Source organism: Bufo bufo, chromosome 6 (assembly GCF_905171765.1).
Source record: "Bufo bufo chromosome 6, aBufBuf1.1, whole genome shotgun sequence".
Classification (NCBI taxonomy): Eukaryota; Metazoa; Chordata; class Amphibia; order Anura; family Bufonidae; genus Bufo; species Bufo bufo.
In genome coordinates, this window is record NC_053394.1 from 360,673,389 (window position 1) to 360,690,166 (window position 16,778).

The window sequence follows — 16,778 nt, forward strand, 5'->3', positions numbered from 1 at the left end:
AAGAGGAGCACTATGGGGGCATTTACTTAGGGGCATTATATAGGGGTATATTATACTAACACACATTATGGGGACATTAGCTCAACTGGGGCACTAAGAGGGGCTACATTTTGTACTGGCAGACATAACAGGGGCATTTTTGTACTAGTGCACGTTATTATGGGGCATTTTTGCACTTGCACACATTATAAGGGGGCATTTTTTGTTCTGGTGCTCATTTTAAGGGGGCATTTTTCTACTCACATTATAAGGAGAATTATTACTACTAGGGGGCATTATGGTGGGCTTTATTACTATTAGGGGGAACATGATCACAAGTATGGGCTCTATGGGAACATTATTACTTCTGGGGCACAGTGGGGACATGTTGGGGGTTCTGTAGGAGCACTATTACTACCAAGTGCGCTCTGGTAGAGAATTATTACTATTGATGGGACTTTTGGGAGCACTATTACTGTGGGGGCACCCTGGCACAGTATCAGTTTAGCACAGTTATTTTTGGGGGACATTATGTTTACACTATTAGTGTCAGGGACACTATTTGCTGGGCGCAGTTATTTTAGGACACTGTGCGCCAATAATTATTGAAGGGCACTATCTGCATGGTACTAGTATTATCAGGGAGTTAGGCTACTTTCACACTAGCGTTCGGGGCTCCGCTTGTGAGCTCCGTTTGAAGGCTCTCACAAGCGGCCCCGAACGGATCCGTACTGCCCCAATGCATTCTGAATGGATGCGGATCCGCTCAGAATGCATCAGTTTGGCACCGTTTGTCCTCCGCTCCGCTCAGCAGACGGACACCCGAACGCTGCTTGCAGCGTTTTCGTGTCCGCCTGGCCGTGCGGAGCCAAACGGATCCGTCCAGACTTACAATGCAAGTCAATGGGGACGGATCCGTTTGACATTGACACAATATGGTGCAATTTCAAACGGATCCGTCCCCCATTGACTTTCAATGTAAAGTCAGGATTATACCATCAGATCGGAGTTTTCTCCAATCCGATGGTATATTTTAACTTGAAGCGTCCCCATCACCATGGGAACGCCTCTATGTTAGAATATACCATCGGATTTGAGTTACATCGTGAAACTCAAATCCGACAGTATATTCTAACACAGAGGCGTTCCCATGGTGATGGGGACGCTTCAAGTTAGAATATACTGAGAACTGTGCACATGACTGCCCCCTGCTGCCTGGCAGGTGCTGCCAGGCAGCAGGGGGCAGACCCCCCCCCCCTCCTGTATTTAACTTATTGGTGGCCAGTGCGGCCCCCCCTCCCTCAATTGTAACCAGTGCGGCCCCCCTCCCTCTATATTCATCGGTGGCCAGTGCGGATATTAAATATGAGCAGTGCGGTCTCCCCCTCCCTCCCTCCCCAGTATTAAATATGAGCAGTGCGGTCTCCCCCTCCCTCCCTCCCCAGTATTATATATGAGCAGTGCGGTCTCCCCCTCCCTCCCTCCCTCCCTCCCTCCCCAGTATTAAATATGAGCAGTGCGGCCTCCCCCTCCCTCTATTCATTGGTGGCCAGTGCGGATTCAAAGTATTGTGATCAGTGCGGCCTCCCATCTCTCCCCCCCCCCCCCCCCCCCATCATTGGTGGCAGCGGAGAGTACCGATCGGAGTCCCAGTTTAAATCGCTGGGGCTCCGATCGGTTACCATGGCAGCCAAGACGCTATTGCAGTCTTGGCTGCCATGGTTACTTAGCAACAAATAGCAGCATTATACTTACCTGAAGAGCTGCGATCTATGTGACCGGCCGGGAGCTCCTCCTACTGGTAAGTGACAGGTCTATAGGCAATGCGCCGCACAGACCTGTCACTTTACCAGTAGGAGGAGCTCCCGGCCGGTCACATAGATCGCAGCTCTTCAGGTAAGTATAATGATTCTATTTGTTGCTAAGTAACCATGGCAGCCAAGACTGCAATAGCGTCTTGGCTGCCATGGTAACCGATCGGAGCCCCAGCGATTTAAACTGGGACTCCGATCGGTACTCTCCGCTGCCACCAATGATGGGGGGGGGGGGGGGAGAGGAGAGGCCGCACTGATCACAATACTTTGAATCCGCACTGGCCACCAATGAATAGAGGGAGGGGGAGGCCGCACTGCTCATATTTAATACTGGGGAGGGAGGGAGGGAGGGAGGGGGAGACCGCACTGCTCATATTTAATACTGGGGAGGGAGGGAGGGGGAGACCGCACTGCTCATATTTAATACTGGGGAGGGAGGGGGAGACCGCACTGCTCATATTTAATACTGGGGAGGGAGGGAGGGGGAGACCGCACTGCTCATATAATATGAGTCATATTTAATATCCGCACTGGCCACCGATGAATATAGAGGGAGGGGGGGCCGCACTGGTTACAATTAATACTGGGGAGGGAGGGGGGGGCCGCACTGGCCACCAATAAGTTAAATACAGGAGGGGGGGGGGGGGGTCTGCCCCCTGCTGCCTGGCAGCACCTGCCAGGCAGCAGGGGGCAGTCATGTGCACAGTTCTCAGTATATTCTAACTTGAAGCGTCCCCATCACCATGGGAACGCTTCTGTGTTTAGAATATACTGTCGGATCTGAGTTTTCCGAAGTGAAAAATCAGATCTGAAATAAACTGTTATGCAAACGGATCCGTTCTGAACGGATGCAAGCGTTTGCATTATAGGAGCGGATCCGTCTGATGAAACATCAGACGGACCCGCTCGAACGCTAGTGTGAAAGTAGCCTTAATCTGTTTCTGCAATATAATATTGGGGAGCACAGCGGGCACAGTGTTGGAGGTGGTAGGATGATTTGTCCAAAAGGTGGGAGAATGATGGAAAAGTAGGAAACTAAGAACTCTGTTTGTCAAACTGCAGAGACGAGAAATGGGTAAAAAATCATCATGGTGGTCTGGTCTGAATGGAGAAGATGAGGAGATAGACATCACTGGATGTAAGAAGTATGGGGCGTTGTATTAGCCTATGTTTTGTAGTGATATATGTGATGTTAGTACAGTGAACTCATTGTCATGTTCAAGAAACCAATTTGAAATGATTCGAGCTTTGTGACATGGTGCATTATCCTGCTGGAAGTAGCCATCAGAGGATGGATACATGTTCTCATTCTGTTTACGCCAAATTCTGACTCTACCATTTGAATGTCTCAACAGAAATCGAGACTCATCAGACCAGGCAACATTTTTCCAGTCTTCAACAGTCCAATTTTGGTGAGCTTGTGCAAATTGTAGCCTCTTTTTCCTATTTGTAGTGGAGATGAGTGGTACCCGGTGGGGTCTTCTGCTGTTGTAGCCCACCCGCCTCAAGGTTGTGCGTGTTGTGGCTTCACATATGCTTTGCTGCATACCTCGGTTGTTTCAGTCAACGTTGCTCTTCTATCAGCTTGAATCAGTAGGCCCATTCTCCTCTGACCGCTAGCATCCACAAGGCATTTTTGCCCACAGGACTGCCGCATACTGGATGTTTTTCCCTTTTCACACCATTCTTTGTAAACCCTAGAAATGGTTGTGCGTGAAAATCCCAGTAATTGAGCAGATTGTGAAATACTCAGACCGGCCCGTCTGGCACCATCAACCATGCCACGCTCAAAATTGCTTAAATCACCTTTCTTTCCCATTCTGACATTCAGTTTGGAGTTCAGGAGATTGTCTTGACCAGGACCACAACCCTACATGCATTGAAGCAACTGCCATGTGATTGGTTGACTAGATAATTGCATTAATGAGAAATAGAACAGGTGTTCCTAATAATTCTTTAGGTGAGTGTATATACACTGCTCAAAAAAATAAAGGGAACACAAAAATAACACATCCTAGATCTGAATCAATTAAATATTCTTCTGAAATACTTTGTTCTTTACATAATTGAATGTGCTGACAACAAAATCACACAAAAATAAAAAAATGGAAATCAAATTTTTCAACCCATGGAGGTCTGGATTTGGAGTCACCCTCAAAATTAAAGTGGAAAAACACACTACAGGCTGATCCAACTTTGATGTAATGTCCTTAAAACAAGTCAAAATGAGGCTCAGTAGTGTGTGTGGCCTCCACGTGCCTGTATGACCTCCCTACAACGCCTGTGCATGCTCCTGATGAGGTGGCGGACGGTCTCCTGAGGGATCTCTTCCCAGACCTGGACTAAAGCATCTGCCAACTCCTGGACAGTCTGTGATGCAACGTGACGTTGGTGGATAGAGCGAGACGTGATGTCCCAGATGTGCTCAATTGGATTCAGGTCTGGGGAACGGGTGGGCCAGTCCATAGCATCAATGCCTTCGTCTTGCAGGAACTGCTGACACACTCCAGCCACATGAGGTCTAGCATTGTCTTGCATTAGGAGGAACCCAGGGCCAACCGCACCAGCAAATGGTCTCACAAGGGGTCTGAGGATCTCATCTCGGTACCTAATGGCAGTCAGGCTACCTCTGGCGAGCACATGGAGGGCTGTGCGGCCCTCCAAAGAAATGCCACCCCACACCATTACTGACCCAATGCCAAACCGGTCATGCTGGAGGATGTTGCAGGCAGCAGAACGTTCTCCACGGCGTCTCAAGACTCTGTCACGTCTGTCACATGTGCTCAGTGTGAACCTGCTTTCATCTGTGAAGAGCACAGGGCGCCAGTGGCGAATTTGCCAATATTGGTGTTCTCTGGAAAATGCCAAACGTCCTGCACGGTGTTGGGCTGTAAGCACAACCCCCACCTGTGGACGTCGGGCCCTCATATCACCCTCATGGAGTCTGTTTCTGACCGTTTGAGCAGACATATGCACATTTGTGGCCTGCTGGAGGTCATTTTGCAGGGCTCTGGCAGTGCTCCTCCTGTTCCTCCTTGCACAAAGGCGGAGGTAGCGGTCCTGCTGCTGGGTTGTTGCCCTCCTACGGCCTCCTCCACGTCTCCTGATGTATTGACCTGTCTCCTGGTAGCACCTCCATGCTCTGGACACTACGCTGACAGACACAGCAAACCTTCTTGCCACAGCTCGCATTGATGTGCCATCCTGGATAAGCTGCACTACCTGAGCCACTTGTGTGGGTTGTAGACTCCGTCTCATGCTACCACTAGAGTGAAAGCACCGCCAGCATTCAAAAGTGACCAAAACATCAGCCAGGAAGCATAGGAACTGAGAAGTGATCTGTGGTCACCACCTGCAGAACCACTCCTTTATTGGGGGTGTCTTGCTAATTGCCTATAATTTCCACCTGTTGTCTATCCCATTTGCACAACAGCATGTGAAATTGATTGTCACTCAGTGTTGCTTCCTAAGTGGACAGTTTGATTTCACAGAAGTGTGATTGACTTGGAGTTACATTGTGTTGTTTAAGTGTTCCCTTTATTTTTTTGAGCAGTGTATAATATAGATAGTTAGTAGGAGATAGTCAGTGTAGGTTAGATAGTGATATAGTGTAGATGTTGCAGTGCAGTGTGTTAGGTAGTGTTATAGGTTCTGCTGTCCATACATACATGCAGACCTGCTAAAATGTGGTGTCAAGTATTGCGCCAAAATACTTGCATTATTAGTGCCGATTAGCCCCTATCGCAAATATATTGGAGCACTCTAACTGCATATAAAGCCATTTTTAATGCCAACCATTTATCCAGTCTCAGGAAAACTTCTAGCAGCTTGGAAAATGTAGCAAAAGTGACCCACGCCTGTATTTTGCGCACATTACACAAATATTACATTGCCGATTTTTCGCAATGAAGAAAATAATCTCAAATTCGCGAATATATGACAAATATTTTCGTCAAATATCGCAAATTCGAATATAGCCCCTGCCGCTCATCACTATTGTTTATAGGACGGCTGTGGAATAATTCACATATACAAAATGGTGCCTTCATTCCATAGTTGGTGCCTCATCTCATGACCCAGTATGGCTACCACAGTGGTACATACCCGCTCTGCTTCTAGCATTCTGTTGAAGAATTTATTGCATTCCATTAAAGAGTGAGCCTATTTTCATTTTTGCATTTTAAATTTTTCCTCCCCACGTTCCATTAGCCATACCATTTTTATTTGTCCATTCACATAGCCATATGAGGGCTTAATTTTTGCGGGACATTTTTGCGACCATTGTATAACATCTGCGGATGATCTGATATTGATGACCTACCCTGAGGATAGGTCATGAATATGTAGGTCCCGGAAATCCCCTCTAAAGTGAATGTCCACCTGAATATTATATTTTTTTAACATGTTCAAAATTCTGTAGTTAATTTCTTAATAAATCTTTATGGTGGTTGGAGCTTTATTTTTCTGAGAAATTGCTACGAATCCCCTTTTTATAGGCATAGATTGAAAATATAGCATGCAGTAACCTGCAGTCACCACTAGAGGGCGCCCACTGCATGCTGTTATACATTGAACTCTCTTAGGAGTCATATTGCTGTTTTTCAAACCTACCGCCGCACAGACATTATTACATGCATAGCTGGCTCCAGGATTACCTGGGCCCTTTGGGTGATAGAGTCACTGTGGGGCCAAACTGTACACTAGTAATGACACTGGTGATGTTTTTGTAACAGCTTTTGCTGCATTTGTATGCTTTTTTTAAAAAAAAAACATCAGAAATATATTTCCCTGTAATTTCTACCCAAGAACAACCTGCCCCATATGAACATACCCCCGAAAGTACCCCGCACGGGGTTTCGTGTACTATTATTGTCCGTATTACGGACAAGGATAGTACTGTTCTATTAGGGGCCAGCTGTTCCGTTCCACAAAATAGAGAATACACACGGACGTCATCCGTATTTTTTGCAGATCTGTTTTTTGCGGACCTCAAAATACATACGGTCGCGTGCATCAGCCCTTAGATGGAGGTGGCAGGCTCTTCGCACTCAAATGGATGAGGTACGTATGATTAATTTTTTTTGCTCTTTACACCATTTCAGGTAAAATTGATTAGTTACCACGAAGCACGAGGAAATTTGGCTTCGGTGCAAATCGAATTCTCCCTGAAATTCAGATCGAATTCCACTTTGTGGAGTTCGATTCGCTCAGCACTATATATAATGTATGGGTTGTTGTTAGTGATGAGTTAATCAGAGTTAAAAATTTTTTTGAAAAACAGACTCACCTTATCCATTTGCTCGCAGAGAGGCCGCCTCGGCCACCTTGATTTAGGAAATCACTCGCATGATGAAGTCATCAGGTTAGCCAGGCGTGGTGATGTCATCACTCATGATGTCACCACCTCTAGCCAGCGCAGTGACTTGGTGATGTCGTACGTCACCCCGAGCAAGATTTTGCGTGGTTTGTTCAATCAAGATGGTCCCGACGGCCTCTCTCCACAAGCAAATGGATGAGGTGAGTATGTATATATTTTTTTTTTGCCACAATTTCAGGAAAAGCGTGAGGAAATTCAGCTTCACAGCAAATCAAATTTTTCCGGAAATTTGGATCAAAGTCGATTCGTTTGGCTTTGATTTGCTCAACACTAGTTGTTGTGGTTATGGGGATACCAAGTACATGTTACTTACTGCTCCGTGACATTTATTTAGTAATGTGTATGACAGAAATGCATTTATTACAATTGTTTTTACGTTTTTTTTGTAACTTTACTGAACAAAGTCAGAATTTTTTCTTTTTTACTTTGTCATGAAGATAAAGGGTGTGCATTCACCTCAACTCCTTGCCGTATAATATATATGTATATGTACTGCATTAGCATGTAAGGGATGTATGGAGTGGGCTCACAGCCTGAGCTCATTCCGTACGTGGTGGGTGCTGGCTGTACAATACCCGGTTCAGTGATGACGCGAATCCCACTAATTTGACCCCTTGAACGCTGTCAATAGCGACCATAGCATCTGTCGGGGCCCTCACAGTAAAATTACCTTGGGGGGCCTTATGAAAGCTCCCAGCGTTGTCATACTGAGCTGCCTGAAAAGCTGCGTCTGAGGCATTGCCTGACAGGCAGCCAGTGAAAATCCCATAGACTACAATAGTATTCTATTGGCGTCTATAGGACAAGTGATTAGAAAATAGCACGTTTAAGTCCCCTAAGGACTCATGCACGCGAACGTATTTTCTTTCCGCGTCCGTTCCATTTTATTTTGCGGACCGTATGCGCAACCATTCATTTCAATGTGTCCGCAAAAAAAAATGAAGTTACTCTGTGTGCATTCCGTTTCCGTATGTCCGTTCCGCAAAACAATAGAACGTGTCCTATTATTGTCCGCATAATGGACAAGTATATTACTGTTCTATTAGGGGCCAGCTGTTCCGTTCATATTTTTTGCGGATGTGCATGAGCCCTAAGGGGAATAGAAATTACATTAAAAAAAATAAGTTTTTTTAAAAACACAATATAAAAAATTCAAGTCACTCCCCTTTCCTAAGTTTACATGTAAAAATAAACAATAAAAAAATAAACATAATAGGCATCTCCGTAACGGAAATAAAAATCTACAATTCACCATTTTTTGGTCACCTTGTCCTACCCCAAATTTTTTTTTTTATAAAAAGTGATCAATAAAAACTACCGTTCACCCCGCAAAAAACAGCCCTCACACAGCTGTGTAGACAGATATGGGTGTCTGAAAACGGCGATGCAAACAAAGTTTTATTTTTTCAAAGGTCTTTTTATTTATTTTTTTAAGTAGTAAAACATAATAAAAACTATACAAATTTGGTATCGGCGTTATTATACTGACCTGCAGAATAAGGCCTCCTGCACATGACCGTTGTGTGCACCCGTGGCCGTTGGCCCGTTGAACGTGTTTTTCTGCGGTCCCATTGACTTTCAATGGGTCCGTCGAAAACTCGGCTACTGCACCGTTTTGTCACCCGCGCCCGTGACCCGTCTTTCCAGGCCGTCAAAAAATATAACCTGTCCTATTTTTTTCACGGCTAACGGTTCGCGGCCCCATTCAAGTCAATGGGGCCGTGAAAAACGCGGTTGCACACCCGTTTGGCATCCGCGGCCGCGTCCGCGCCCGTTTTATTTTATTTTCTGGCATGGCCAAATTGTCTGGCAAAACTTTTGGCAATAAATTGTAAAAAAAAAAAAATCAGGAAGTTGAAGGTCACAGGATATGCTAATTTCAAGCAATCTGTGGTAAACAGCTTGTGTGTGGTGAGGGTGGCATTTCATCAGCTAAAAATTTCTTCCACCATGCCACGATGGAATGTGGATAAACTAATAACCCTGGTACAGGAGAGGCCCGAGCTATGGGATAGCAGGCAAGATGCATACAGTGACCGCATAAAAAAGGATGCTTCGTGGGAGCAAGTGGCACGGACCATGCGCCGAAGCGAATGGTCCAAAGCGGATAGCCGAGTCCGGGCCCAATTAGGTAAGTGATAGTAATGTAGTTGGCCTGTCCTTGCCCCCTGTGTGGCCAAAAGATGTAGTTTTAATTTCCCAGAGGTGACAATAGTATTTATTTGGTGGGCCAGACTCGCTGGGCATAATGGCCTGTACATGGCTTTTCAACCCGACATCTTTTTTTCCCCTTTCTACTTTTTGGATCTCACAAATGTGTATTATGTCATTTCCAAACAGTCAAACAAACCAAAACACACTGGGCGAGTTGCCGTGACCAATTCCGGCGGGAGATGGCCAACAAAGGCCGGAGTGGTGAGGGAACCTCCCGGAAACGGCCCTACATTTATACTGCCCAGTTGCAGTTTCTGCGGCCAGTAATGGAATTGAGGCTGTAAGTATTATTAATGTATTCTTTAAAATGTTTACAATTTTCTCACTTACCTTTCAATTTGGACTTGCAAAAGTGGCCAATAAACTAATGGATACAGTGGTGTTCTTGTATAGAAGACCTATTCTTTAGGTAGGGCAGCCATGTCCTAACTGACTACATTCAGCTCTTTTCCAACTGAAACTCCCAGCATGGCCGAATAGCTAGAAGCTACACAGTCCTGCATGGAGTTGTAGTTGGCCATCAGCTGGTGAGCAACAGTTTGGACATGCCTGGTGTTGGATGGCAACCTCATTTTTGTGGTGGAGTCAAACCAGGGGCCACCGCTTTTGAGCTGTGTATGATGAGACGACACGTGTAGTGTGCAGATGTCGCCTCCCCTCTCTGTTTTGGACGTGTTGAAGCAATTTATTGTCCCTCGTGGAACATAGATGTTTGCAATTCAAACCAGAAAAGAGAATGGAGATGACACTTGCGCACTGCACGCATTTTTTCCTCATACTGTAGATCATTGGCTTTTGCGGCTCCCTGTCACACAGCAATAGTTTGAAAAGCTTTCCGAAACCCACACGTTTTAATGGGAGCCCTGAATAGTGTTTTTTGGATGTAATTGTTGGGGCAACGTGAGATTTGGACCATTGAGACCTATTATCTAACTTAAGCATGTTTAAGAAATGGTTTCCCTATAGGGATTTCCTATGTTAGTTATATACCTTAAATGTTAGTGCACCAAACCCCTTCATGGATTACTTACATTGGTCATATAAAATGTCCCAAACCAGCTCCTATGGAAAAGGGTAATAATGTAGTTCAAACTACGCTTGACCAGCAGGAATCAAACTACTACTCTCACCCTGGTCAAGTGTGTCCTGGTACATGTTGTTTCTCATTGGATGTTGTTATACTATGTACAAATTACAACGTGTAACTTTGGATGGTGGTAGCGGGCCACATACAGACGACCAGGACTGAATTTCAGCACTGGTTTTGGTCCTTGAATGAGGAATCCTCTTCTGGGGCTGGACAGCTCCAAACAGCAAACACTGTTTTGCCAATACAGTAACATTCTGCCTTTCCAAGACTTATCCCATCAATAGTTTTTAAATGCAATCAAAATGTGATTTCCCATTTTCACATAGAAGCTGGTATTCTTTGTGTAAAAGCAAATCTATGATGTATGCTGCCACTCCGTATATATATTTAATTCACACAGCTGTTTTATTACAATAATATACTTGATGTATTTTTAAAAATGTTACAATCAAATTAAAAAATGGTTTATTGTTTTTATTTCAAATACAGTACTGTGGACAGTCTGGATCCGTCCCCAGATTCGGACACGTCGGGGAGTGAAACCCCTGCGGTTTTCTCCCCCCAAAGAAGTCCTGCTCCAACGCCGGCTGAGGACCCAGAGGACTCCACACTGGCCGAGGCCCCCCTACCACTGGCCAGTCCACTCCGGATTGGACAGCCACAGCCAAGACGTCGCAGACAAGTCCCTCCCTCTACCTCTGGGCAAGAGAGTCGGGAACTGATTAACGCCCGGCTCATCGAGTTTCTTGCCCAGAGGAGGAGTGATGGTGTGGAGGAAAAAATAATCCGGGGCTTAGGGCCGCTAATGAAGCACGTCACTCCTTTGGAGCATCATGAGTGCCTTGCTTCATTAGCGGTCGTAATAAAGATGTTTGCACTCCCCAACCATGGGGACATTCTGGCAAAGATTAATGCCATGAAAGTGGAAATCGAAAATGCTGGCCAGCAGCAAAGGGCAGGAGCCTTTGAGGGAGCGGCCCAAACATTTCAAGGGCCTTCTTATCACCCTCAACCCCAGTATGGACCACACCAGGGCCCAATGCAACAAGTGGGTCAGCCCCTTTACCCGGGCAGTTTCGCTTCTGTGGCACCTCTACAGGCCCATGTAAGGCCACGGTCCTCCTTTACACCGGGTTCCTTTACTCAGGACCTTCTTAATTTGTCATCTTTTTTGTCGTTTTTGCTCTTGATATGGTTTACCTTAATGTTTATCCCATTGTTTACGTTTGGATTACGGTACTAACAATATTCATCATAAATGCTGTTTATGCAAAAAAGTAGGCGACTGGTTTTTATTTCGCACACTTCACCGAACATTTCCATGTCAAATTTCTAATAGTATCAAAAACCACACACACTGTAACTGACAAAGCCACACTTTATTTAGATGATCAACATGTTTATTTTTGCATACTGTCATGATGAGGTATTAGAAAATTTTTTGGAACGTTCCAAACAAAAAGAAGATGATTAAGTCAAAATACATTTTGGCCAAATCATCTTTTATATTACTTTATCTGCCAATTTAAATTATGGCTGTCCAAAAAATCTCAGCCCGCAAGCCCACGTCAAGGGTCCTCATTATCTTGCGAGTCCCTACACTCAACTACCACAATAAATTTATAGTATTCTATCTAGAAAAAAATAAAATAAATAAAGAGCCCAGAAGATTTCAAAAACTGCCACGAATAGGGTCCCTCTGCCATGGCACGGACCCCTCGGAGCTTGAAAAGTAGTCTGCATAGAGTTCCCGAACTGCAATGCCTGCAGTCCCAGGTCGTCTATGCAGGGTCCTTTCCAAACCCAAATCTGAAGACGTAGGAAGCTCTTCCATGTCAACAGAAGAGGAAGCCTCGTGAATCCTGGTGAAGTTGTGTAGAACAACACATGCTTTAATCACCAGGGTAGCATTATCCGGAGCCATCTGTATGGATGACAAAAACACCCTCCACTTGCTAGAGAGTATCCCGAAAGCGCACTCAACATACCGACGGGCACAAGTCAACCGGTAGTTGTAAATACGCCTCCTGACATCCAAACCACGCTTTGGAAAGGGCCGCATAACATGTGGAGTCAATGCAAACCCTTCATCCGCCACGATGACAAATGGAGCCGGCGGACCTGCATATCCGGGCAGTCTTCTGGACTCCGGCAGGGCAAGCTGGTTGGCACGAAGCCGCTCACCCATTCTAGAAGCACTAAAGATGCGAGCATCAGCAGTGCTTCCGTAGGCCCCGATATCAACCATTATAAACCGGTAGTTACTGTCAGCAACTGCCATCAGCACTACCGAAAAATACTGTTTATAATTGAAGAAACGGCTCCCTGAGTGTGGCGGTTTCTTTACACGGATGTGCTTGCCATCCATTGCCCCGATGCAGTTTGGAAACTGCGCAGAATTTTGGAAGCCCTCAGCGATCCGAAACCAATCGTCCACCTTGGGCTGCGGCATCACCGTCTCTCGGAGTTGCTGCCAGATGACATGGCAAGTGTGTCGTACAATACTCGAGATCGTCGAGGTTCCTAAAAGAAACTCAAAATGCAGGGATGCAAAAGAGTTCCCAGTTGCAAGGAATCTGTAGAGAAAAAAAAAAGACAAACAGTCAACCAAAAATCTAAGGGAATAACAGATTCAACATTCAAGTATAATGTGGTATACACTCCATGCTTGAAATCACCCTATGTCTAAGGGTGTGGCACCTATGGGACGGGTGCCAGAGGCGGCACTCAAGGCCCACTCTGTGGGCACCCACAGCCATTGAAGCGACTATGGTTTATAAATATACACCCATGAGGTTGCCAAGCATTCATCAGCACAGGGCACACTATGAAATCTACTGGCAGCACTGGATTGAAGGCACAAATTCGTGCAAAATGCTAAAATGCAATTCCACCAAACTATATTCTCATACCGTATTCTTGCCAAATTGCTGGGTTGACATTTTGTAAATAAAGCTACGGAACTGGATACAACATTGCCAACTCGGTCTGATAACGTCTCCACAACACTGCCCTATGTCCTCGGTTGATTAAACTGTCACAAAAAGAAAGGTGTATATGCCCGAGACACTACCAGCTATTGGGGTGTGGGCAGTACTAACACAACTAAGTTCCTTCATCTAAGGTTAGCCCCTTTAAAATGCAGAGAGTGTTGTGCACGTTCGAAATATTGACAACATTAGCCATGATGAGGAATTTTGATGGAAATCGCAGGGGTTGGGACCAGCACAATCCTACGAAATAAGGTACAGACCGGTATACAGCCTTCTAACAGGGTGGTGCACGCAGATAGACATTCTGACAGAGGGCCCAACTTTTTTCAAAAACAACAATAATCCCCTGCACTCGCCAGTAATCCCAGAAAAATATAAAAAAAAACACTCAGACAGGCAGGTTACAGACTGCAGTAACATGGCTGACTGACTAAATCCACCAACTTTTGAAACAAACTACTGGCGAGTGCAGGGAATTCCTGGATTGTCTGGAGGCCGCAAACTGAACTAAAGTTTTAAACTTGCACAAAAGCAAGTTAAAAATAATCAATACTGGGATGTTAGGTGCCAGGGATTAAGGGGATAAAAAAACAACACCAACAGAATGAATTAAAAATCCAAAAAGGGTAAAGAAACGTTACTTCGGGAAACATTAGCACATGTCTGACAGCAGCCATTTTCGAGCACATGTTCCTCCTGACAGAAGCACTGCACATTCCTGTTTTAACTATAAAAGTACTATACTGCTTACCTCAACGTGACGATGAGCCTTTCCTCAGGAGAAATGCTGCGCCTCATATTGGTGTCCATGAAGGTAAGGACAGTACGTAGAGACGACAGCAAGCGATCAAATGTAGGCACTGTCATCCGACAGAAGGAATAGAACTTCGCAGGATGCAGGCGCAGATCTTCGTAGAGGGAATGAAAATGTCCTTTCCGGTACCGTTGGGAAACTAACGGATGGACCCAAAATCGTCGCCTTCTACTCGGTTCCTCAGGCAACAAAGGACTGCGCGGACCACATTGCCCGGAAACAAGCCAATGCAGTAAGAACTCTTCCTCTGAATCAGACATGGTGAAACAGCAAAGAGAAGCAGCCAAATGAATCTCTGTACTCTGTGAAGACTACAGAAAATGGCCACAAATGCATACTCAGGTGACCCTCATTTATACCAGTATCCTGGGTGGAGTTCTTAAAATACATTTTTTTTCAACATGAAAATGAATTCTGGCGGGCCGCAAAAAAAACGGGAACACGGACACACGGAAGCACAACGAAAGCAAAAACGGTCACGGATCACGGAACAACGGAACCACGTTTTGCGGGACGTTAAAAAATACGTTCGTGTGCAGGAGGCCTAAGGATGTGATGTAATTTTTAGTGCATAGTGAAGGCCATAATAACAAATTCTAAAAAACGGAGGAATTTTTTCTTTCAATTTCGACCCACAAATAATTTTTTTTTGTGTTTTCCAATATATGGTAGATTAAATGGCGCCATTAAAAATTACAGCTTCTCCCGCAATAAAATAAGCTATATGAATGAAAAATGTAAAACCTCAGAGCTTTTGGAAGCTAGAAAGGAAAAAAGAAAAATGCAAAAAAATTTATAAAATAACCAGCTATTTTTCTAGTCATACGTGATGATAATAGCAGATTATGCTTCCTAAACAGTAATGATGCAGCTAATATCATGACGTGTACGGGATCCTGTGTGTGAACGGGCAATTGTGATGTAAGATTTGGCATGGGCACAGTTCTTATCAGCTGTTACTGCAGGCGTGGCCAGGAATATTAATTTTATTAAAATGTAGGCTGCATTTCCAGATTTGGGAAATTTCCCAAGTACTGTATGACAAATAGGAGTACTGAAACCGATCTACTTATTACTGAGTAGCTAATTGCCGGAGCGGAGCCCCGTCTTAGCTAAGCTGTTATTTCCTGTGTGACGAGATGTACCTAGAAACAGAGACTGTCAGGGACCATGAAGCACCGAGACGGGAGATCGGTAAGGCAAGTATTACTTATCTTATACAATCCTGATCTTTAGGCCTCATGCACATGACCGTTTTTAGGGTCCGCAATCGAGCCGCAGTTCAATGGGGTCGCAAAAGATGTGGACAGCACTCCGTGTGCTGTCCGCATCCGTTCCGAGGCCCTGCAAAAAATATATAGCATGTCCTATTCTTGTCTGTTTTGCGGACAAGAATAGGCATGTCTACAATGGGCCGCCCGTTCCGTAAATTGTGAAATTTGCAGATCCGCAAAAAACGGAACGGTCGTGTGCATCATGCCTTAAAAAGGTTTTCTGAGATTTTTTCACTGATAACCTATGTTCTGGATAGTTTGTAGAATAACGTCCTGCATTACTCTATTTTTCAAGAAATGCTTTAGAAGGAGCCCAACAAAATGTGCAAAGTTCGTGATGAAAGATAAAAATTAGAAGGATTTAATTCTCATAAAAAGAAAGTTACAAAGTTTAGAAAGAGAAAAATATAGCACAGCAATAAGTCTTGAAAGGTTACAAGCAAGCAATTAAACAATTAAAATAAGTGAAAAAGCTTATTTCCCCAAAATAACGTGTATGTGTGAATCTGTGTGTGTGTGTGAGAGCAACAGGTGTCCGTGCAAGATTGGTGGGGGTCCGACACCCGGGACCCACACCGATCAGCTATTTGAGAAGGCCAAGGCGCTCTGCAGTCTTCTCATATCTTACTCTAGGCCACTGACGTCACGTTTATTGGTCACGTGGCCTAGGTACCGCTAAGACCTATTCAAGTGAATACGGTCGAGCTGCGATGCCAAGCACAGCCACTATACAATGTACGGCATTGTGCTTGGTAATGTTGCAGGGTCCTCAAACGACTGATCGGCGGGGGTCCTTTGTGTCGTCCTGAGGATAGGTCATTAGTCAGAAAACCACCCGGGACCTCCGACGATCAGTTGTTTGAGAAGGCACCGGTGACCTTCTCCTTGCTTTCCCTAGGCCAGTGACGTCATGTTCATCAGTCACGTGGCCTAGATGCAGCTCAGCCCCATTGAAGTGAATAGGGCTGAGCGCGATACCAAGCACAGCCACTATACATTGTATGGCACAGTGCTTAGTGAGCAGAGAGAAGGCTGTGGTGCCACTGTGAGTGCCAGTGCGTTCTTAAAGAGCTGATCGGCGGGGGGCCCAGGTGTCGGAGCACCACCGATCAGATACTGATGTCTATTTATAGGATGTCATCAGAGAAAAGATCTTATAAAACCCTTTTAAGTCAAGTATCACTTATTTTATACTGCCCTGATCCCTTAAGGTGAGTATCATT